This window comes from Crocodylus siamensis, chromosome 3 (assembly GCF_052110815.1).
Source record: "Crocodylus siamensis isolate JL-2025a chromosome 3, ASM5211081v1, whole genome shotgun sequence".
NCBI lineage: Eukaryota > Metazoa > Chordata > Crocodylia > Crocodylidae > Crocodylus > Crocodylus siamensis.
Genome location: NC_143397.1, coordinates 137,106,164 through 137,118,579, shown reverse-complemented (window position 1 = coordinate 137,118,579; position 12,416 = coordinate 137,106,164). Strand labels below are relative to the sequence as shown.

The window sequence follows — 12,416 nt, the reverse complement described above, 5'->3', positions numbered from 1 at the left end:
TGTTTTTGAGGCTACTTTATTTACATGTGGAGATAAACACAAGCCATTGTTTTATCTACTATATAGCTAGACTGTTTCCCAGAGCTGAGGAAGGGCACTGTGCCTGAAAGCTTGTCTAACATCTCTCTCCCAACTACAGTGATGTGGGCAGGAGGCGCACAGCACAGCTAGTATGCAGCTCCTGGGCAAAGGCAGCAGGGTGCAGAGCTCCAGCCTGCAGCGGGCAGCCTGCCTCTACCCTGCGCACAAATCTCGGGGGCACATGCTCCCTATGCCCCAAAGACAGGGCTGCCTGCTGTGGGCTGGGGCTCTGCGCCCTGCTGCCTTTGCCCCAGGAGCCGTGTGCTGGCTGTGTCACATGTCCCCTGCCCACCTGGCAGTGGGAGGCACAACATGGGGTCACAGGCTCCCAGGGAAAAAGCAGCAGGACACAAAGCTGAGCCACCAGGAGCTCTGTTGCATGACCTGCCCTGTCCCACTCCCTCCCTCACCATGGGGGCCTTGATCTGCCTCCCACACCTTCCCTCCACAGACTTAGCTTCTGGGTGCTGTCTATGTATCTGTCTGCCCCTCAGTCCCAAGCCACAGTACGCAATATCCTGCCAGGGTGTGTGTCCCGTCCCCCCCCCCGCCCCCCCCCCCCCCGGGCTCCAAAGCCTACACATGCTCACAGCCCTGCCCCCCCTTCACAAATAACATCCCCACACACATCGCATACCCATCCCCAACCATACATAGTTGTACTTGCATAATTTTGAGTTGGTAATACAGTTTTTTTGTATAAATCTCTGATGTGACTAGTGGGATTTATAAACAAATGATCAATATATCTATATTGGTTTATACTTCAAAAATAGCATCTCATTATTTACATACCAAATCTCTTGATTTTTTTTTTAATAGTTTGTCTTTTGATTTTTGACACTGGGGCTGGCAATACTGCAACTGTACAGTTGCTTCAGTAAAATATATCATCAAGAAAACCCTTGCTTTATGAGAAGAGAATCATTGAGAAACATAGCACTTTCTCAGATGCCATCTTTCCCAGGCTGTTTTGAGTGCATTCACAATTTCAGCACCTCTTAATTATTTTGTGTATGTATGAACTGATTCAAGGTGTATGCTACCTTTCCCACAAAGGCTCAGGGTGGCTTGTAAGTTATTCTGTTCTCTTACTGTAAAAGAGGAGCATGACCAAGAAAAACCAAATTTAAGACTATTAGAATGTCAGCATTGAAACAGAACCTCCCCTAAACAGTATCCCACCTTAGCTTTGTTTACTAAATGCCTGCCCAAATAGGAAGATCTTTAAAGTGCTTCCAAAAAATGTCCAGGCTTAGGTTCTGGCAACCCTGCAGACGGGGAGTTCCAGAGTTGAGGAGTAACTGCTGCAAGTAACTACCAGTCCTTTTTTACCAAGTGAATTCAATGCTTTAATAATACTTGCTCTTATCTGACATTAAGAATACTGATGGAGCATAAGGGAGAGAGTGGTTCCTTAGGTACCATTGAGGGCCTTAAAGTTCTTTAAAAACAGCACCTTGAATTTTTGCTTGGAAAGCTGTTGGGAGACAGTTGGGAGATTGTGCAAACTCTGATGCACTGGAGTTATCTGCTCCTGGTGACCCACCCCCATCAGAAGGCAGGCTACCACATTCTTCATTAGCTGTAGCTTCTGGACAGTCTTTAAGGGCAGCCCTGCATAGGGCACATTGCAGTAATCTGGCCTTGAATTAGGACGAAGGATTTGGTCTTGGCTTTTTTCTGAGCTGGCTTTCCTGATATTTAAAGTTTACTGTTACCAGTGAACTGCACTACTCTCTCAGGTGAGCTCTGATGCATGTGCCCCCTGCTTACCCTCCCCAGCTGGCTCCCAGGACCTAGTGCTCAGGCAGCCCTGCGCGTGCGCGCGCGCGCACACACACACACACACACACAACAAGACTAAGACTTTATTTTGAGCTGTTATTCAATCAGATCTACATACACTACTAGAAAAAACAAATCAGGACAAAAACATTTTTTTGAAATAAAATTAAAATATTTATAATATGTATGGCAACCCCCAGGCATATGTGCCAGAGCATGGCGCACAAGGCAATTTTACTCAACATGCCACTGCCATCATTGCCCCTGGGAAGCTGCCACCAGCAGCCAGGAAGCTGCAAGCCCTGCTGCAAACAGCCTGGGCTCTGTGGCAGGCAGCAGCTGCCCAGAGCCTGAGCCACCTGTGGAAGGCAGCCAGGAGACTTCAAACAGCTGCACTGGGGTGCAGAGTCCTGGTGGCAGCAGCGACTGCATGTGTACCTCAAGGAAAACGGTGGGAAAGGGGCCAGGACACTGGCTACCAGCAGCAAGGATCAGGCCCCTTGCACCTTCCCCACCTTCTGCCACTGGCACACCAAGTCAAGACACTGAGTCAAGGTTTGGGTGTTTTGCCACTCCAGCCAAAACGTCGCTGACCTCTGTTATAGTAGATGTTTGATTTTTTTTTTTTTTTTTTTTTTTTTTTAGTATAGGATTTGGGTTTTTTATCTGTAACTTATTAAAATGATATCTTCTGAAAATTTATCTGTGTGGTCTTCAACAGCTCACCAAAACTCAGTAAGTGGCCCACAAGCAGAAATAATTGTCCACTCCTAATTTCTATTACCTGTCATAATGCCTGAATGCTTATTGTAGCAGTTATGAATCTTTAGGTTTTAAACTGAAGCTGAACCTGGACTTTGTGCACCAATAGGAAGCATTCTCAGTTTTAGTGGAGGCCTATAAAATATGGGGGGAATGCCACAGCTTCCCACTTCTGCAGGCATGAATAGATGTCTTACAGTTACGAAGTTACAGAAATTTTTCTGCATGCTCATAAACAGTTGTAAACCCATGTGTTGTTTAGTTATAGCTGGAGTTTTGTGAAAATATTGAAGTGTTAAATTCAGTTTCTTGTAAAAGTCTGACAGTCCAGTTCTTTGATTTACTGTCTTACACTATATTGTGCCATATTTCTCAGAACATTTCTTAACACCTCCCTAGTAGGAAGGCATGACTGCTTGTTAGTTATCCTGATTCTGTTCACCTGCTCACTGGGTGTAACACTTGTGACACTAGTAACACTAGTACAGCAGACAACCTCGCTAATGCACAGTAGAATTAGTCTGCTGCACATTAGCATCACAAAAAAGCATGTGCCAGTACTACTGCACAGTAGCATTGAGCACAATATTTTATATAACGGGCTTGACCCTGCAAGGGATGTAGGGTCTATACTGCTGGATACAAAGGATCAGAAAAGTCATCACAGATGTTGGGAACCTGGTCTCTGACTCTAGTAAACACCACTGTATGTATTCCTTGATTGGGAATAACCACTGAGCCCACCAAGATGGTATCAAATTTTCTTCTCTCGACCTCAGCTCTAATTAGCTCAGCTTTCAAATTTATGAATATTTATGATTCTGCACCCATAATGGAGGCTTATTCTCTAGCTCATGGAAAAACGACCATCTGCTCAGTAACTACTAACCCACTATTTCTGAATGGTTCTGGGTACTTCAGTTTAAATGGTCTTCCTTGATCCCTTTGCATATGTGCAGAGATGTAGACCTTCACTTTTCAAGTGTTCTATCCATGTCTTTATATTCAAATCTGCAGCAGACAAGGCTAGGGGGTTACAATAGCAGAAATCCTGGATTGTTACAGGGAGGGTTTTGGGGGAGGGGGTTTGCAGGTGGGGAACAGGGCATGGAGAAATCAATGGTATTGTGGGTTATTGTCTCAGGGAGGAGGAGTCTTGGTTTGTTAGTTTCTTGTGTGGAAGAGGGAGAGGGAGTGGAATAAGGTGCAGTATGTGCAACAGAGAAGACCATTGCTGGGCTCAGTCAGTGCTGGGTAGGTGCCTAATTGCCAAAGAGGAAAATGCTGCTATGACATGGGCATCTACTAATCCCCCAACCATAATAAATCATGCCAACCATAATAAATTTCAAGTCTAGAGGTGAACCATTCAAGCAGCACTCATTTGCTAATGGTAAATTAGTTGCACCACTGAACTAGTAGAAATCTCCAGCAAAGAACTTGGAACAAGAGTTTATCAGAATGCTAAACCATCTTTGCTGAGAAGTAGCCTCTTGTGCTGGTGCAGAAAGGATATTTTCTTCGTTTGGGCTCCTTTGTTCAAAGTTGAGAAAATCATCAGGAGTTGAAAAAGCAGGAAATCTTGTTTTGTTTTGTTTTTTCTTTCAGCCTATGAATGAAAAAGGAGGGGAGGATGAGATCCAAGAGTTTTAAAAACTTGAAAGAAAGGGGGTAAACATTTTCAAAAAACCTACATAAAAAAAACAGTCTCATTTTAAAGAGAATTAGGCAAGTAGGAACTTAAGCTCAAATGACTTTGGTCTAGGCATTTTAGAAAATATTTTCCAAGGTGATCCAAAATACTTGGTTTAATTCACTAATTATGATTTATACTTGTAATACTGTAACAGTTGATACTAATATTTAGTAAATTAGCTGTTAATGTGTACCATGGTTTGATATTTTTTTTTTTATAAAGGGTATCCAAAACAGTTTTGTTTAATAAATCAGGAGTTCCCATTGTGTGTGTTTAATTAAATTCAAGTTGCCATCTTAATGCAGCTTGATTACATCTATGAGCAAAAGTTAGTCATCTACTGAGTAAGCAATATATTTCACCATTTTATAGCATGTCAATATAGGATTTCTAACACTCTAATAAACACATTAAGTATATAAATTCAGAGAGAGAGAGTGTATAGCCAGGAAACATATGTACCAAATCTACTGGAAAAACTGCATTTAGTTGTAAATCAACATGTTTTAACTGTTGTATCAACCACTGAAAATATACCTCCCTTTTTAAAAAAAACCAAAAAAATATATACAATGGGAAAGTTGATTAAAAAAAATCAATCATTTAAATTAGGCTGGGGGGGCGCTTCCTGGGTACTAGATCCCAGGAGGTGGGGGGCAGGAGGGCTGGAGGTAGGTGCAGCAGAGCTCAACCAGGCAGTGCAATGCAGGTGCAGTCCACGGCGCTCCATATAGGGCTGAGCCCTGCCCAGGGCAACCTGTGTCACACGCTGGCCCTGGCCAGCATGTACAGCTTCTTGGCAGGGCTGCTATGGTTGCAGCTGCAGCTGCCTGGGTGCTGCTTGGCAACCCTGCCTCCAGTGGTCCCTCCTCTTCCTCCTCTACTTGCCCCTGGTGTGCCATTCTGTGGAGGGAAGCTTTGGCTGGGTGACTCATGCACCAGCTCCTTCCACCCACTCAGCCACCCAGAGGTGGCTGCTTGTCATGCTGGCAGGCATAGGAGCGTGACGTGGGCTGCCCCCGGTGGGGCTCAGCCCTGTGCAAAGTGCTGTGGGGGCACCCATGGGCTGAATCCAATCAATTGGCTGGTGCCCCCTGCAGGCTGGATCCAGTCAACTGATGGGCTGGGTCCAGCCCGGGACCATATTTTGCCCACCTTTGCCTGACTTGAGACTAACACAGCTAACTCTTTTTGATGCTTAAGATCATTACCAAGTAACTGTCACTGCTGCTTCAGGCTCAAGGCAGAGGAAGGTGTAACACCTTTTTAGAGACTAACTCAGTCAGAAATGGATATGCTTTCATAGGCACCAGCCTACTTAAGTCAGATACTAGTCCAGTAACATCCCTCCCCTTCTCTTCCCCCACAGCCTCTGTTTCCCCCTTTCTTTTCCCTTCTTCCTTCCATCCCTGACATTGCTGCCTCTGCTACTGCTACTTACCCCTCTGGTTTCAGCATCAGGGCTGCTGCCACCACAACTGTTGATGGGTGACTGGGCTCCAAGGTCTGTCATGTGTTGCATGCCCCAGGCTAGAGTGAGGACAGAGCCTTGCTGGAACCAGAGAGGTAAGCAGCAGGGGCAGGGAGGGAACTAGTTAGGGGGCAGGTACTGGGGCACACAAACAGTGGGTGGGGATTAGCATGGGCCAGGTGTGTTGGGGGGCAGGTCAAGGGCCAGGGGTCAGGATACTTGACTTCACTGCTGCCTATCTCCACTCCCTGCCACTGCTTACGCATGGGAGGGACAAATTTAAGATGATCACCCAATAGTTAGATTATAGACACAGAAAGTTATAACAAAATTATAAATTTTCCATGTCTAGATTCTGATTATTGGGGGTCATCTTTAAATTCAGAGTAATCTTGGATTTGGGTAAATACATTTTTCTTCAAACAAAGGGTTTACTGTGTTTGGTGGTGTTTTGTTTTTGCAACAGTACATCTCAGCAGTAGTATGATTTCCTTTGGGAATGGAATATTGTATGCATTTTAGGAAGAGTGAAGTGTGCCCCCAATTTTGATACCTCGGGCATGTTTTTTTTTCTCCCTGGATGAAAAGTTTGGGAAGCACTGCCTTAGAGACCTAACTTGCAGAGAATCTGCAAGTTCATTCAGAGTATTTAAGTAGGCTGTTGCCCACAAAAGCCTATATATTTGTGAACAAGTTATCTCTAAGGTACCACTGTGTCCTGACTGCTGCCTGATTCCTAAAATATTAACACTCGGAGTCTCTTGAGCAAAATAGAAATCTCTTAACCATGAGTGTCAAATGTATAATATTTGGTTTTCTAGATTTTTTTTTTTCCACTAATAGGGGTGAAGGAGGTGAGAATTTGTGCAGGGGGCCTCCCTTGCCTGCTAGGAAGATTTCCAGTCCTTTCAACTTGACTGCTGTTCTCTATGCATGTGCAACTTATCTGCATTAATCCTAGAGTAGTGGAAATCCATAATAAAGTGGGTTCCCTTTCTGAAAGGTTGTATTGTTTATCTACTTGAGCGTTAAATCAGAGCCATTATTTATGTTTTGTTCCCTGCTTCTTTTTTTCACCTGATAATTAGTTAAGGGCTTTACCAAAATAAAGCCTACTGATTTAGACAAAAAGTTTTGGGGGGGGGGGAAGAAGGGGCTCATTCATAATAGCAAATTATGGCATGTTATAAAATCTGCTTATGGGACATTGTCAATAGGAAAATACAGTGAGACAGCAAAAAGGCTTTGCCTTACAAAATCCTTTTGAAATCTGTAGAATAAAAGAGTAAATTAAAGCAGAAATATTTTCAGCAATTTTATTCTCCCATATGAGGCTGCATCATTACTTATTATCCACCGACAAGGTTCTTTGGGTGAATCTGATATCTTTTATTAGACCAACTTAAGTTGGTCTAATAAAGAAGATGTTCTTAGTCCAACACAGCTACAACCTACACACTTGCTATCCACATGCTTTTTAAATATAAAATTACCCCAAGTTTCACATGGGGAGAGCTATCAAGTTTAAAGTTGTATGTATCATTCATTCCAAAATGAAGTGTCTTTTTGGAAGATGTCAGTATGTTGTGCCATATTGAGTATGATGTATAACTATAAGGCCTGGTTATAAGTTGTCATTTAACTGGCTTATTTTCTTTAATTCCTGTCAGACTAATTCCCCTGCCCACATCCTGATTATCCAGGAAACCTGAAGTCTTGCAAAACAGACTAGCCTACAGGGACCAAATATTTAGATAACAGTATTGTTTGGGTTGCTTGGCATTTGATGCCTATCCTCTCCTTTGCTATTTCTTTGGTAGTACTTTTTTGCTAGGTGCAGGAGGTCATACTTGTCTTGGCTTGCGTCTACAGCTCCATTCCTGTGGAGTTTTTACATGTAATAAAGACTGTTTTCGCCCCAAAACTGGTTCTCTGAGGCTATGCCTATGCTTCAGACTTCAGGTAGGTATAAATAGCCCAGATTAGCTTTAAAAACCTGGCTTGGAAAAAGGAAGCAATTTAGTTGTTTCAACATGAACCTCCTTGTAGACTAATTTTACCTTGCAGAGAAATTAGCAGACATGGGTTTTGGCTGCTGCAACAAGACTGCTTCTGCTTCTGTAACGCCAGCTAGTTAAGGTATCTGTACAGGAAAGTGTAGTCTGCAGGGTAGGCATGCTCGGTGACTGCCAACAAGGGAAATTAACCAAGATTGTTTCTTAGCTGTCTCTAATGACACTTTACCCAACCTGCAAAAGTGTCCAAACGTTGCACGCTACAAAACATCGTCTGTTTTAACTTGTACAGTAAACCTGGAAGTGCAGAGTATGTTACTGAGATAGGAGGTGAATTTTTAAATCCAGAAGTTCTGATCAATTTTACTCTGTAGCTGTTAAGCAAAATTAAATAGTTGCCATAAGGTAACATTAATGCAAATGTAATGATCATTGTAGTCCTGGTTTTGAAGAGGAAGTTAATTTCTGTTAAAATATATTAACATTGTTTCTACTTATTCATTCCCTGAGAATTTTGCTGGCCAACCTCTGTTTTTCTTTGTTTTTGCAATTAGACTTACAATTTTCCAAAGTAAGCTCTGCTCCCCACGTACAAATGTACGAAAAGGCCAGCTACAATTGGTTCTTGCAACAGTTTCTTCCCTTCATATCAATTAAAACTTTGAACCAAAATTCACAAATAGATTACAAGTGATTATGTAGAGCTATTAGAAGGAAATCATTTGAACAATATGGGCAATTTGAGGGAAGTCTTTCATTCCCTAAAAAAATCATGAAATTGACTCACCCTGTATATCTTATTTACTGTAGGAATCATAGAAAATTAGGGTTGGAAGAGACCTCAGGAGGTCATCTAGAGCCCAACCCCTTGCTCAAGGTAGACTCAGCCCTGACTAAACTATCATCAGTTGTGAAGGTAGCCATGCCCCAGAAAACACTTAACACCTAGAGATAGTAACAAATTCTGTAGAAGTACCTACAGCAGTAGTAGTAAGGTGCTTGTCCCCCAAAAGCTTGCTTGAGACCACCCAGTCATTCTTTCTACCTTTGTGACACTTGTATAGATTGATTCTTGGTATATTACATGTGAAAAAGTAGTGTAGTGTGAATGGTTTTTGAATTATTGTTTTACTTATTACTGAGCTTGGAACATTAAAATATAAGAGAGAAATGTCAGAACTATTTCTGCATCCTGACAGGTTTTTGGTGGCAAAACAGACAGGACAAACAAATACAAGGTAATGTCAGCCATCCAAAGTTCATTCTGTAGTGAAGCAGATGGAATTTGTCAGAAATCCCACCTGCATAATAATATCCCTGGTAATCAGGAACATAATAGGAAAATAAATCCCATATTACATCAGATTATATGTAGGATTGAAACTACTGCCTTTTTAAAAAAGCTCAAAATTTCCTCTTATACGACTCATTTTAAGCGTCTTAAAATGTTATGGGACTTGAACCATTTGGGTTGACACTGTCTCGGTATCAGCTTTAGGCTGAACTTTTGGAAACGTTCAGTCGAAAAAGTTCAGTTTGCTTGTTAGAGAACAAGCACTGGGGGAGAATGTTTTGGCTCGCACTTGAGCTCAGACGACTTTGTCTTCGGAGTTTTAGCACCCTGGACTTGAATTGTGGTATAGGAGTATGGCTTTTGCAACTCATGTATGCCTCTTGTTGTTCACCCCAATGTAGTCAGTTTATAAGCTATTGAAAAGCAGTGCACACACTCAGACTTTGTGGGCAGAATCTCTTAAGATCCTGTCTGTGCTGACAATAGTCTAAGACAGGGCTGAGACTTCCTACAATTTAAGTTCTTTGTTGCTATATAACAGATACCAGAAGAGACTGGTATGTGTAATATGCTTACACAGCCTGTATGTGTAATATGCTTTGTGTTCACCATGTTGGTGTTGGGCAACATGGAAGAGGAAGTCGTCCAGCCTTGTGTTGAAAAATCAAGGCTAGGGCTGGATCTGGATCTGGTGCAGGATTGAAAGGAAACTGGGGTGGGGAAGCAGCTATGTCTGCAGAGCTAGATTATAGAGGGAGAACTAGTGCACTGGCTGGGCAGGGAGACTGGGAAAAGGCTTTTGCAGGTTGGAGTGACTGAAACCAAACTTAAGGCCTAGTGCAGAAGACAGGCAGCCAGCAGGGTTGAGAGAATTTGTGCTGGAGTGAGAGGGGAAATGTATCAGACATGGAGCCTGGAAGCAGAAGCCTAACTTTCTTGGACTTTCTGCACAAGCCTAACTTTATTTTTTATATATTTATCTGATTTATATGCTGCCTCAAGTGCAGAAAAAGTATAGCTTAAATATGAGCAGATTTGTCTGCTAGATAGTGGTTCTCAACCTTTTTGTACTAGAACTCATTTGTAAACATCGATGGCCAGTCTTGACTCAGTGCCCCTCACTCCTGACCTCCTGCCCCCAGGGCCCAGCCCCCCAGTATGAGGTGGGTGTGTGGGCCAGGAGGGGGTCCCAAACAGCCCCTCTCAGGCTTGAACTCTGCCAGCCTGCAAGGGAAAAGCCAGTTTCCCATGTTTTTCTGCTTTAAAGGAGAATCCATTTTTTAAATTTGTTGATCCATGTTTAAAGCTTGTTCACAACCCTTTCATATATTCTTGCAACTCACTTCTGGGTCACAACACACAGGTTGAGAAATGCTGTGAGAGCACACACCTGTCCTAAGCATGGAATTGGAATCTAGGATGCCTGTGCATAGCTAACCTTGTGCTAGCAAAGTACATCTCTTACCCCTTCAGCAGCAGTCCATGCAAAGGGTAACAGCCTGTTAGGTCAAGTAGAAGAGGTTTTTACAGTAGATCTGTAAGTTCCAGCCCCACTGATGACCAATGAAGGTATTGATTTGATGCAGTTTCTGGGGGCTGTTTTTGACATTTTTAAAAACTCAAGTTAAAAGATTATTAAGATTTGTAAAGTCAAGCACTGAAAAGACAGGTAGTGCCAAAATTAAGCTTTCCTGTGAAACATTAAATAACTCCCTTGTGCAGGCACTCTTTGGTAGTCTTTAGTGACTGACAATCATGCTATTTTCTACATGGCTTCTACTTCACTTGGTCAGAGAAGCTGGAATGAGATGAAAGTCTTTTAAGAAAAGATTTGAATATTTTAGAATTAAGACAATAGAACACTGCCCTGGAGAATTCAGTTTCATCCTCATTGGACAAATCATTTAAGCCACTTTTCACAAGTGGTCGTTGTTTGTTGCATCTTGTTCACTGGTACCCGACTTCTAGCCTTAAGGTCTGAAATGCAGAAGTCCTGGGCAGTCATAGCTGCAAATGAAAGCAATGAGAACAATGCTTTGAACAGAAGGTGATACATACCACAAACTTCACTTTAAAAAAAAAAAAATGGTTCTCAGTATCTCATTAGATACTAGCAGATACACTTGATGCCACTTAAACTTTCTGAATTGATTCTGCATCTATAAACCATTATTTTCACACCTTCTCTCTGAGGTGTTGTAAAGAGTAAGTTAATTGTTTAAAAGCGCTCATATTGAATCAAGCTGCACAGAATTCCTGGAGAGGGGATTTAATAAATCTTGTCTTCAGTGTGGTGTTTGAATAGTAGGTAGTAAATAAGACAGTAGGACCACATGTAAATAATTAACAAGGAAGAAAAACTAAACAGAACATTGAATAGATGCTCATCTAGGGAGCACAGTCTTTTCTGCAAATTCACTGAGGCCAGACCTGATGGGGGGGAAAAAAATGTATAACTAGTATATTGAAATGTAGCTCTACCGGGCAGCTGAACTAAGGTTGCAAAGGCAACTTTAATTCTGGCAATGCCTAACAGTGTTTTGCTAGATTGGGCAGACTTGCTGTAGTGTTCTTTTATTATGGTCTGTATGCATGAATATAAATGTGTGCTTTAAGCTTATTGTACATTTGCATCTATAAGAAAAGAGAAAAATCTTTGTATGTTTTAGCAAAACTCAAATTTGATATCTTAATGTTTCAAATCTATCTAGCTCTAGGCATCACGCTTCAGGAAGGATGTGGATAAGCTCTAAAGCAGGGGTGTCCAACCTTTTTGAATGTGGGGCCAGATCATGAACTTTTTATCACCCAGTGTGCCGGTGAGCCATATTCAAAGACCTTGCAGGAAGCAGTATTACATCACCCCCTCGAAACGAAAGTCCAGTGTTTACTTTCGTTTCCCGTTACAGCACCTCGGACCTCAGAAAACAGCTTGGAGGACCACATGTTGGACAAGCCTGCTCTAAAGGGTACAGGGAAGGGCCACCTGTGTGATTAGAGTCCTGGAGGACAGGCCCTACGAGGAGAGACTCCAGGAACTGTGTTTGTTCAGTCTGCATAAGAAAAGAGTGAGAGGTGACTTGATAGCTGCCTACAAGTATGTGATAGCAGAGGCCCGGACTTGACGATCTTACACGTGGTCCCTTCCAGTCCTTCTATTCTGTGATTCCCTTTTCCCCCCCCATTCCTCAAATGGTTGATGCCTGTTAGCTGGACTCTTTGGAGTAGAGACTATTTCAGTGCTTGTTGATTTTTAAGTTGCAAAAACGAACTTTTATATCTCCTTGACAATCAGACTGTTACTTTTGG

The 12,416-nt window shown here is 42.4% G+C and overlaps 1 protein-coding gene across 6 annotated transcripts in view; it reads left to right on the top strand.

Moving 5' to 3' along the window:
- RELCH (RAB11 binding and LisH domain, coiled-coil and HEAT repeat containing) overlaps positions 1-12,416 on the top strand; it is a 130,439-nt gene that overhangs the window by 9,679 nt on the left and 108,344 nt on the right. The window lies entirely within an intron of this gene.